Genomic DNA, 12,688 nt, shown 5'->3' with positions numbered 1-12,688 from the left:
TCCCTCTCTCCTTCTCCCGCTCCCTCTCTCCCTCTCCCTTTTCCTCTTCCTCTCTCTCTCCCTCTCTCTCTCCCACCCCCATCTCCACCTTCTCTTCTGTGACTGCCTGTTATGGTCCTGCTAATAAAATCTCAGACAGGTAAACAGTTGTTTTGGCTTGTTGAGTTTATGGAGCTTTTTCCACCCTTCCTACAGTCACGAGGGGGCAAAATTGCGACATATGCAATCAAGAGGAGAAATAAAAAGTGTCCACGTGTTTCTGCCCCTTTCAATGCTTTATTCACTCAAATTACTCAATACAATTTCACTCTATAGGTTCTTTTTTTCACATTATTATTATTATTATTTGCATTACAATTCTTAATATACCTTTATACCACATCTATAGTTTCTTAATCAAGAAAATGACAGTCCTTAATGCTAGGCACTGCAATATACATAATCAATTCATAGCAAACAATTCTAGATTAATTCATTTGCAGCAAACAATTCTAGGTTAATTCTAAGCACTGCAAAACACACTTAATCATGACAGGCTAATGACAGACATTCCCTCTAAATGCAAAGTTCAAAAGTCTTAAATTTTTGGCTTTATGTCCAGCAGATGCACACTCACTTAGACCATGGTGATCAGTTCCGGAACAAAGGCAGGCTTCTCCTAGCATGGAGTAGTTAAGGAGAGGATCCTAGGGAGAAGTTGCTGCTCTCACCAAGGTCCAGATGAGGGTAGAATTTGAGAGTTGTAAGGATCACGCAGAGGATCAGGAAAATGATGACAAGTGATAGGATGTCAGGTCCTCATCAGGCTCTCCAACTCCAGTGCATCCTTGTTGCGGCTGGCTGGATCCCTGTTCATTTGCTCTATTATTTATACTAAATTTTGGGGCTTTTGACCCCCTTTTCAATCCTTACCAGCTACCACTGGATTTCTCAGTAACATCATTTACCCCGGGGTCAGAAACATCTGGTCTGGTGGTCTCCACCCTGATCTTCTCGCCTTTCCCTCTTATCAGGCAAGGACAGCCTGGCAGAGGCTTCACTCTGTTTATCAGGGTGAGGAGAAGTAACTTGTTTGAGGCATACTGGAAGGATCTATTAGGTGTGCCTAGTTTTAACTCCATTAGAGTTTCTAGAAAACTCCTAGACTGGAGTTTTAGAACTGGAGTTTTTAAAATGGAGTTGCTTAGGCTCAGGCCTAAGGCCATCCTCACAGATATTATCACTAATTTGGTATTATTAGTCTAAACAATTTGTATTAAAATGAGCAATTATATATAACAAGGGCCTAAGAAATATACAGTTAATTAATTGTCAATATTGTGAGTTTGAGAGTTTTTTTTTTTTTCTTGGTTTTGGTTTATTGAGTCAAGATTTTTGTCACCAAATTCCAGGATAACTGACAAGAGGATATGAAATTTGGAAATAATCTTTAGACAAATAAGGATTTACTTAATGGGAAACAAAGTTAATAAAAATTTTGAAAAAAAGTTTAAATAAATGTACAAATGATAACTCTACAACATTTTAGAAGTTTTGTTTTCAGTTTTAGGATTTTATGCTTGTTGTTTATTTGTTGTAAAGACCTCCAAAGACCAAGTGGTAGGATCACCAATACCTAGCTATTCAATAAATGAGCAGTTTATTCTTAGACTTTTCTCTAGGACCTTAATTAGCAAGGAAAATTTCAAAATGGACAATTAAAGGATAACACTTTATGGATGGAGAAGAATATTATGTAGTTGATGAAACTGGGTTGGAATGCACAACAAAGGATATTAAGTAGTTTTGTGAATGAGCTCACTGACTATGTTTGCTCTGGGGTTCTAGATCAAGTATTCCACAGGTAGATAGCAAAGGCTTTTTGTGGCCTACACCAAGTCACCCAGTTTATATTGGATTTTAGTTTCTACTTTATGAAATTCCAGAGTTGGGCTAATCAGTTAATGGAACACTGAAGTTTCTAAGAATATTATGAAATACTTTATGCAGGAGTAGGTCTTAATGTATAGCAGTAATGCCAGATTCATGGGATCCCAATAGACCTCCAGGAGTCGAATCTAATGCAATCACAAAAGAGTCTTTATTGCTACCTTGAGCCTGGACTCACAACCATTTTCGACGCAGTGGTCCTGAAGAGTGAGCCCCAACCCTTAGTTCAGTGAGGATTTATAGATTTGGGGGGGATACTCCATGCATCACAACATCACACAGCAAATCATTTCATACCGCAGGAAAATCAAACAATTCTTAACATTGATCAGCACATTCACTGGCAAAAACAAGTTGGGTAAGGGTGATTGGTTAGTTCAAGTGGTGGATACATTTGAACTGATTGGTTTAGGCTGTGAGGGGTTATAAGAGTATATAAGCTAAACTTGCACGGTGGCCTAAACATGTTATCAATCACCTAACCTACGAGGAGGGTCACCTGGCATTTCAGATATTTTGCTGTCTCACGCTGATTGGTGGTTGCTAGGGGGTTGCTATAGGTCCTCACCTAGCATAACTGAGTCAGGGACACCAGGCACCTCAGATCTCTCCTGTTAAACAACTTAGCAGATGGGTTTGTGCCTAGGAGGGCTCTGGGGGTTTTTCCAAGGACCAGGGTCATGCCCCCTCCCTCTGGACAGGCCTTGAGAGAAGCTGGTTTCTCAAAAATGGAGTCCATCAGTTTCTTATAGATTTAAATTAATGAATTCAAATCAACACACGAGTTCTACAAAATTGATTTTAACATGATTGTAAACATAACAAGCAATGAAAAAGTGAAGCCTAACCCCCAAATTCAATGTTCTCCTAAGTCATGTTAATCAAATTAGGTGATGTACAATGAAGATCATATGACTGAAAGAAAAGGGGGAAAAACACTTTAAATTCTGTGATAAGAGGAAGCCTGATGTGACCAGAAATTTTTTCAAGCTTAGAAAAGGTACAGTTCAGTTTAGGAAAAGAATCATTTTAGATACTCTGAGGAGGAATATTGGACGGACCTGAGGTTCTTCACAAGGAAGGATCTGAGATACAGTGAATGATTTATGTCTGGTGGAGATATTTACTTGAAGACAGACCTTCTTGCCTGAAGGCAGGATTAAAATTGGCACTTGTATAAAGGAGTGAAAAGACAGGTAAGGCACATACACACCAAAAACAGGGCATGTGCGCGCGCCCGCATGAATGTAGGAGAGGAGAATACGAAGGAAAAGAAGCCACGAAAATGGGAGTGAAAATCAAAAAGAACCAAAATGTTGGTGGAAGGGTTAAAATCTGAATCAATACAGCAATAGGGCACGGGTTAAAGAAACGATGAACGCTACAAGACTTTTCTTTTTGTCATCTAAAGAAAAAAAATCTTGTTTTCCCACTGACTCAAGAAGACATTTCTGAATAGTACAACTACACAGTGGAGTCGAAATACAGAATTTAGAAGTTGGTTCAGGGAACCATAAGCACGCAAAGGGCTGCGTGTCCCGCATTCCAGGCTCCTGCAAGAAACCGCGCTGCGCTTGGGGGCGCACGCACGCTGCCGACCCTTCCTAGGAGCTCCCCTGGGTAAACGCGCGCTGTGTCCGGGCTCCAGGGGGCGGTAGAACTCGCACACTTTCTTAAGAACAAGCGACTGAAAGGCCGCACGCTGAGACTCCCAGGTCCCAGGGCTGGCGGAGGGCCTCCTGCCACGGGCGGGGGGCGGAGCCACGCGCTGCGGAACCCGAAATCCCTCTAGGCGCGCCGGGAGGCGGCGGGCGAACCCCCCAGGCTTGCTCCTGAGCCTCCACCCGAGCGCTGGGCAGACCTTCTCCGGCTGTACCGCTGGGCGTGGGTGTGTGGGAAAGGCGGGGCTGCGGGTAATCAGCCCCAGGATTGGTTATCTGCAGCAGTGCCCGTGGGGCTACGTGGGGCCGTGCGCCCGCGACACCCAGTGCCGGCTGCTTAGACTGGGCCCCCGACCGCCGCCGCCCAGATGCTCAATTCCTAACGCGCCCGGCGAAGCGGGGTCACCTGCATCACAGCCTGCGGAGTGAGTAGCAGGGGAGAATACCGAGGGCAAACAAACCCTCTCCGCCATGTGATTCGTGTAGCTCTGGCGGAGCCCGCGATCTGGAGTGAGCGCCCAACTCTTTCCGGTTGTGGGGTGTGTGTGTGTGTGTGTGTGTACTGGGATTTTCCTCATTGTTTTTTAGTTGTCAAATCAACCAGAGGGTGTTGCTTCTGGTGGAGTAGGTTAGCACTCTCAACGCGCTAAGCATCATCAGATCCCATTGCCTGGACCTGCTCAAAGCCGGTGGAAGCTGTGGCCTTTTGTTTATTAGGTATCAGCTTATCATCACACCCTTGTTATGTCACCCTAGACTCTGCTGTGATTTGTTGCACCAAAAGATTAGTGTCAGGAATCCTCCCGTTCCTTTAGCTTCCTAACAAGAAATCTATACCACTAGCAGACACAGAGCAGATGCCTTTGCCAAGTCAACTCCATTTTCTCACCCCTCCCTGATGGGCCTCCACTTGACAGTTATTGCTGCTACGCAGTACTCTGGTGGAATTTTAGTTTACTGTTTCTCTCAAAGTCAGGAATGAAACAGCTATTCAGCAAATACCTGTGTGTCTTCTCTGTGCCAAACTGGCATATATTCTAGTATTTGAAGGTTTGTAGGATAATAACCCTGTTGATACATTTTCATCATTTTTTAGGACTTCAATAAAAGGTAATTATAGGATAAGAAGAATAGAATTAGTGATCCAGATCTAAGTCCTAGGGCCTGTAGCTGCAGTTGCTAGGTGAATGTGAAAGGTGGCACTTGTCCATTCCTGTTTGCTTTTGCCTTCTTGTACAGCAGAACCTGAAAAAGCTAAGAAACATTCCCCCAGACTTCCTTTGAGATAGAGTTCTGGATAAAAATTAGGGTCTGGCAAGTAAACTTGCCTGATGTTTCTAAAGCAAGGAGAGAGTGAGGTAAAGGCCACCTTCCTGTTATTTGCAGCTGTTTTCTTTTTAATATTTTTTTTAGTTGTAGATGGACACAGTATCCTTATTTATTTATTTGTATGTGGTGCTGAGGATTGAACCCAGTGCCTCACACATGTGAGGCAAGTACTCTGCCTCTGAGCCACAACCCCAGCCCCTGTAGCTGTTTTCTTCTGGCAAAAAAGTGCAGGAGATGCCAGTGTCCTGTCTTCAGAATTGTGGGTGTTGAGAGGCACTTAGAGTAGCTGAGACACTCAGACTCAGTGTCACTGTGTTGAATCATTAGCCCTGTGGCTGTCAAGGGGCAGTTGAGGGAAGTGGCAAGTATATTCTGTGTTTCCTGTCCAGATAGTTTCTAGATCCCAGCATATCTGGGTCACAACTTTAGTGGTGTTCTTGAACTCCAGAGGCCCTGTGTAGCTTCTTGATTTTGGCAAAATTCCTTAATGGTTCAGTTACTAGTGTTGTAGAAGTAATTCTTGGGGACCCAGCCTCGACCCTGCACTTTTAGCCCTTTCACAAGCTCATGAACACCCAGTTCTCTGTGTACAATCTCTTTCTGCGTTAAATATGTGGAGTGGTTTCTGTCTTCTGCATTGACTCTGATTACTGTGCTTACTATATGTACTCTGAGAGTCACCTAACCCTAATCTCAGTTTCTTTAGATGGGAAGTAAAAACATGGGATTAGCTCCAGAGGCCTGTGGTGATTTGAATGTCTTCAGTTGGGCTTGACCCACTCCAGATGATGCCACAGATTCCACATTACTTATTACCTGCCTGGCTCCTGAAGTCATTTATTTGTTACCCACAGACCCTTGAAAGTCTCTTGCTTTACAAGTATAATGTGAAACATTTCTTCATTTGAAAATATTTACAGAATACAAGAGATTATTGACTATCTGGTTCATGGCCAAATATTTATTAGTCCTATTAGTGTGTTTCTGATTCTTGGTCAGCATAAAATCCTAGCGACAGAACACATTTTTCTTCTGGAGGAAAAAAAAGATTTACAATTTTTTTACACACAGCTTGGTAATACCATACCAGGGAAGTGGAGTAGCCTGCGTATGCAATCATAATGAGGGAGTGCTCTCAGTATTTTAGTCATGTGTCATCTGTGCTAAGGAAGCCACAATTATGATAAGTTCTGGAGTGTTTTTAATAACCTTTTAAAGTTATTAACTATGTCTTGCCAACATTATTGGATATGGAAAACAAAACACCCCAAAATAGTGAGACCGGGGAGAAAGAAATAGAAAGGAAAGTCATACAATGATGACTTTTTTCTCTCCCAAGATAAGTCCTTCCCAGGTACTGGCCACAGGAGGGGAGACAGTGTCTCATCCAACCTAGAAGTGATAGTCTCTAGGAAATACTAATCTCTTTCAAGACAGTACCTCTCCAGGTGCTGGCCACCAATCCCTAACTCAAGGACTCAAATTCCTGAGTGCCCAGACTGGCATGCTCACTACATCACCCACAACCTATATAAGCCCAGTCCCCTCCTTTGTTTGGTGGCTCATTTTCCACCAGGAAAATGGGTCCATTCCCGTAGGTGTAGTCTGGTTCCTGATCAAAGGCTGAGCTGATTTTTGAAGTTTGCACCCAGCCCTGTCTCTTTGTTCTAACAAACATAATGAAAGCTCTTTATCTTTTAAAAAATCAATTCTCTAATTTGTTTTTTTGTGTGTCTTCTGTGAAGTTTGAATTTACCAGTGTCCCTTATCTGTGCTCTTCAGTGTACCATGTGCATGGGTGGCTTCCTTCTCAAAGGATATTTCATTAAAAGAAGACAGAGGAGCAGAAGGCATCTCTATGGACTCAATGAAGTACACTGTTTTAGGATTTGGGAGACATAGGCATTGTCTCCATCTTAAACAAGAAGAAACTTGTCCAGACTGATTTATGAATTTGCCTAAGCTAACCTGACTAGGAGGTAATAGCCCAAGAATGTATACTTAGCGTTTTCTTCTGACTGCTCAGATCACAAACATTTCTGTGTTCTAATTAATACAGATATACATAGAATTCCCTATATGCACCTTTCTATTCATATTTTATTCTTTGCTCATATGGTTTCTCTGCCTGGAATGGTCTTCTATGATTTCTTTACATGACCAAGTTATTTTCTAAGGCTTGTTTCCCACATATCCTGATACATCCACCCCCAGCCAAGCACAGCAATACCCTCTCCCCTCTGCACTTTTTACATCCAATTAAAGTACATAAGGCAACACCAGCTGCTATAACAGAAGAACTCCAAAATCTCAGTAACCAAACACAGCAAAAGTTTATTTCTAATGCAAGTAAAGTCCAAGCAGGAGTTCAGCTGGTAGACTTCTATTCAGTGATTCTGGAAGTCAAGATTCTTTTATATTATGGCTTTGCTATCTCCTAAGCACTTAAGAGTCCTTAGTTTCAGAAAATGGGAAAGAGAGGGGGATATGGAGAATTTCATGAAGGCTTCTTCTGGATGAATCCTAGAAATAGCACATTATTTTATGCCCACATCCCACTGGCCAGTCTACAGGTCACATGCCACACAAACCTATAAGGCAGACTGGGAAATGTTGACTCTGCCCAGGCAGCAGAGGAAACTAGTTTGTTGAACACATTATCAGTTTCTGTCCCTCCCTTAAAAAACAGAGACTGTATTTCATTCATTTTTATATCTCTTGTGCCTTACACACCATACAAACCCAGTAAAAGTTTAATTAACTTCATTGGTTGTTAACATATGCTAGCTAATATGCCTAAAACAGAAACTTGCCACACTTCATGTTGGTTGCTAAGGATTTATCTATATTGTAAGCTCTGAGTATAGGAACTATGTAAGGCTTTTCACTTCTGCATTACCAGAAGAAGAGCTAGAAATAACCAAAGCTTAATAAATGTTTGTTAAATGAATGAATAAGTTCCCAGAGAAAACAGGAGGGCATTTGTCAGCCAGAGGCAGTAGCATAAGCCTGTAAACCCAGCTATTCAGGAGGCTGAGGCAGGAGGATCATCAAGTTCAAGGTCAGCCTGAGCAACTTAAAATAGAAAGGGCTAAGCATGTGGCTCAGTGATAACACACTTACCTACCATGCCCTGGGCCCTAGGGTTCAATCTCCAGTACAATAAATAAATAAATATATGTTTTAAAAGGAGTCTGTTTTTGCAAAGTTAGGAAATACTATTTGAGAAGATGACATTTGAGTTAGATTTTGAATGACCACTAGAATTTTACAAGTTATAATTAAAGCAAGAAATGAAATGAAACTTACAAGTAGTTAAAGTAAGAAATGAAACATTGTTTTTGTTGTTTCAGGAAAAGGCATTTAAAAATAACCAAATATTTACATGCCCAACTTTTTTCATTCAATATTCAAATATTACAATTGGCCTTTGGGAATGAAGGAGGGAAAAACTATATATAAAAACTATATATAATCTTACAGTTGATATAATTTCTATTGACTAAAAACTTTGAAATTGTTTTTTTTGTCCCTGAAATGTTATTTCCTGCAGTTTTTAGAAGTAACAATGCAAAGGCAGTGTTCTAATCAGTCATCCTTTAAGAAGATTTTGCAATGTGTTAAGCTAAAAGCTCCTCATTGCTGCCTCTGATCAGAGTATCTTAGAGTTGCTTTTGAATCAAAATCACCTTTTGTACTACTTTGACTTTGGCTGTAGTGACAGGACTTTTGGCCAAAAGTCCCTTAAAAAATAAAAATTTACTTTTCTCACACAAGATGTCTGGAGGTGAGTGGGTCTGTGTTAGCTTTTTTTCATCGCTGTTAACAAAGTGCCCAACAAGAACAGCTTGTAGAAGGAAAAGTTTATTTTGGTTCATAGTTCCAAAGGTTTAATTCATGGTGGGCTGACTCCATCGCTCTGGCCCCAAGATGAGGCAGAACATCATGGCAGAAGTGTGTGGTGAAGGAGTGCTGAGGAATTCACGGTGGCCAGGACGCACAGAGAGAGGAAAATGGGCCATGGGAAAAGCACCCAGTGACCCACCTCCTCCAACTATACCTCACCTTTCTATAGTTACCATTCAAATTAGGATGGACTAATTAGGGTAGGTACAGTTCTCATAGTCTAATCATTTCACCTCTGACCATTCCTGCATTAACATGGGAGTTTTGGGGGACAACTTATATCCAAACCGTAGAGTGTCCAAGGTTTGTTTAAAAATTCAATGGTGTCATAGCCCTTGGTTGCTTTCTATGATTAGCTAATTCTCATTTTTTTTTATTAATCAATAATAGTTGCTAGAGTTCAAAGAAATACAGTCCTCATCCATAACCCAAACTTCCCAACCTCGCCACACATATGTATTTAATAACAAAAGGAGAGATTTTTTCCTTTTCTTTTTATTAAGAAGGAAAATCTTACCATTGACCCCCAGTAGCTTTGCCTATAAATTCCACTAGCAAAAAATGAATCAAGCTTAGCCCTAAATCAACAACTGGCAAAGAGGAATGTTGTTACAGAGGTTGATTTAGGTCAATACTGATTTTATCACCAAAGCCAAGGAAGGGACATACTGTCAAACCTGAACACGTAGTTTTTAGGTAGGCATTAAGTTATGTCTTCTACACTTCCGCAGATTAAATCTTTGGAGATTTTTACTTCAGTAGACCTAAAAGTAATATTTTATACTTTCAAAAAATTACATTGCTCTTTATGGGGAGACAAAATAGGAAGAAAAGCAATTACTGGGCCCCTTCTTACCTTGGGATAGTTGCACTGGATTCATATTTCATTATACAGTGTTTTTCTTCAAGAAGAGCCAACCAAAGCAATAGATTAATTAAGTAAATAGCATAGTGGTTGTATTCCTTTGGCAATGCTGTGGTTGACACACCTGAAGCTTTTAGATAAGGTCATTCTCATTCAGGAAAACATTCTTCGTCATTTCAATAATTGTCAAGGAAAGTTTTAAGCCCTCCTCTGTGGCCTGTGAATTCCTCACTGCTGAGTAGGACTCCTTTTGAGAGCATTGACCTGAGTTAAGCAAAGTCCAGAAACTGCAATGTTTGTTCATGTAGAAATCCTGTATGAGCCTGAGAACCCATGCTTTCAACACACGAATGGGTAAACCCCACAGGTGGGAGATTGTTATTATTGTGACCATTAGATAATATTCAATGACCGATCATAGTGATGCTCTTTTAAATGCATGAATATACTACACAGAGTATTCCACCAATGCCTTCGTCCATTCCTGTTGCTCTGGTAAAATATCACGAATTGTATAATTCACAAATACAGTAATAGAAATGTATTGCTCACAGTTCTTGAGGCTGGAAATTCCAAGATTATGGTGCCTACAGGTTTTGTGTCTGGTAGGGGTTTGCAAGATGGTGCTTTCTTGATGCATCCTCACAGGGAGGAAGGGATGAACACTGGCCGAAGGGGAAGAGCAAAAGGCACTACACTGCTCTTTTCAAACTCTTTTATAAGATGTTTTAGTCAGCTTTTTCATCATTGTGACCAAAATAAATGATGAGAGCAATGTAGAAGAGGAAAAATTTATTTCAGCTCACAGTTTCAAGTCCATGGTTGGCTAACTCCATAGCTCTGGGCCTGAGGTGACACAGAACATCATGGTGGTCCTACACAGGACATGGCAACCAGGAAGGAGAGAGAGAGAGAGAGAGAATGCTCCACTCACCAGGGACAAACTATATACCCCAAAGGCACAATCCAAGTGACCTACTTCCTGTAGCCACTCCCTACCTGCCTACAGTTACTGCCCAGTATAAATCCAGTGTATTAATCCACTGATAGGGTTACACCTTTCAATCTAACCATTTCACCTCTGAAAATTCTTGCATTGTCCCACATATGAACTTTGGGGGGATACCTCATATCTAAACCATAACATAAGAACACTAGTCCCATTCATGAGGGTGAAATGCTCATGACTTACTTGCCAAAAGGCCCCATCTCTTAACTGTCCCTTGAGGGTTAATTTCCAACATGAACTTTGGAGGGACACACACATTCAAACAATAGCAAGCAATATATGTAAGTGCTTGGTAAGATTACCTATCAAATGTCATCCTATCCATATGACAAGAAATAACAAAGAGTAACCTGTCTTTATCCTGCAGCAATCTGTCAGTCATAATTGAATTGACAGCAAAAAGTATATTTTATTTGCCTGAGACCCTACACACATTTGCAAGCTGATTATTCCTTTATATCTTCTAGAATATTATGGAAGGCATTATTAAACATTTATATTGGTAAAATAAACTAAAAAATATAACACTCATTTAACAAATACCTCCTTTATGAGCAAGCATATTTATAGAAGTGGTTTTCAAAGTATGCTTCACTTGCCAAGAGAACAAGGAGTGAGCCAGCAAGAATCCTGCAGCTCCAACTTTATCTGTTCCACTTGTTGAATTTAAGATAATATATCATTTGATGAATTTTTTTACTTTAAAAACAAATATTTGAAAATCATTTCTGTAAAAGATTCTAGGCTTTTCCCCACCTTCTTTGAAAATCACACACAAGAAATGACCTTAAACTGTGTGAGATGAAATTATCTCAAATCAAATCACCAGAATGTATCTGTGAAAAAAATTAAAGAAAACCATATTATTTTCTTTTCTCTAAAGCTTTAAGAATTATATGGATTCCCTTTTTAAATGTAATTTTATTGTAAAGGATCTTAACAATATCTAATTGTAGAAAGTAAAAATTGGAAGTACAATTACTCTATTTCCCTACTCAAAGGAAACTGCTTACAGACTTGTTTATTTCTGTTTATTTACATACATGTGCCTACATAGAACTGATTTTGTTCTTTAAGTGCAATTTTTTTTTTCAAATGTGAAGGTAAAAACAGTTTCTTTTGATTTCACAGCTCTATAATTTTGGTGGCATATGTCCCTTATATTGAAAATAAAGTTCAAATTAAGCCAAGATAGTTTCCAAGTATCTGAATTAGTCCCATAGGAAATTCTGGTTATTAGGTATGCTAAAGAGGAACATGAGGGCTGGGGATGTGGCTTAGTAGTAGAGTGCTCTCCTGCCGCGTCCGGCTAACGGAGCCGAGTCCGGCGAGGGACGGCGGGGTTAAAAATACACAGGACACCAAGGTTCTTCATCCAGGAGGGAGCGTGTGCGCGCTTTATTGCCAAATTTGTTCCCCTTATATATCTTTTTAACAGCTGCGGGAAATTACTCAAAAGCGAGGAGGGGAGAGTAATAACTGCGTCCTTGGGTTACCATCATGTCACCGTCCCCTATCAGGAGGCTCGAACAGGTCAAGATGTTCCCGAGAGACACATATGTGCGAGGCAGATAAACAGGGAACCGCAAGCCTGCGTCATGGCCTTGTGAGCTGGCCACATTGACATGCATAACAAAGAACTGGGGGTTGAGTCCCCAGGGGCCAGGGCGGGCCTACTATCAGCAAGTCCCCCTTTTTTGTTTTTTGCATGTCAATGGGAATCAAGTAGCCCCTGTCTTAGGTCGTCCACCGCCTCTGCACTGCTTACCCGTCTCTGGGGAGGCCCCATTCCCCTGGCTTAGGTTGCAGTGCAAGCGTGGAAGTTGCCCGTCACTGGGTACTACAAGATCAGCTCTTGTCCTACGTAAACGGACACTTTTCAGTAAGGATGTCATGGCCAGCAGGACACAACTGCGGATCCCAGTCATCATCTTTGCCAGTGGGATAGCTATGACCAGGGAGCTTTCTGAACGTAAGGGTCTGGGATGA

The 12,688-nt window shown here is 41.0% G+C and overlaps 1 protein-coding gene across 11 annotated transcripts in view; it reads left to right on the top strand.

Annotated features, from left to right (window-relative positions):
* The first annotated feature begins 3,641 nt into the window (after positions 1-3,641).
* Positions 3,642-12,688, top strand: part of Slc9b2 (solute carrier family 9 member B2) — a 58,172-nt gene continuing 49,125 nt past the window's right edge. For 3 of the 11 annotated variants that reach the window (XR_007351394.1, XR_007351393.1, XM_048813675.1), the window contains exon 1: positions 3,646-4,015. The gene's annotated coding sequence lies outside the window, so the exon portion shown is untranslated. Of the gene's footprint in view, positions 4,101-6,701; positions 6,899-12,688 lie in introns of all 11 variants that reach the window. The other 8 variants (XR_007351396.1, XR_007351397.1, XM_048813672.1 and 5 more) reach the window with 7 other exon arrangements.

The sequence above is a fragment of the Marmota marmota genome, unplaced genomic scaffold (genome assembly GCF_001458135.2).
Source record: "Marmota marmota marmota unplaced genomic scaffold, marMar, whole genome shotgun sequence".
NCBI lineage: Eukaryota > Metazoa > Chordata > Mammalia > Rodentia > Sciuridae > Marmota > Marmota marmota.
This window is presented reverse-complemented; position numbering and strand designations above follow the sequence as displayed.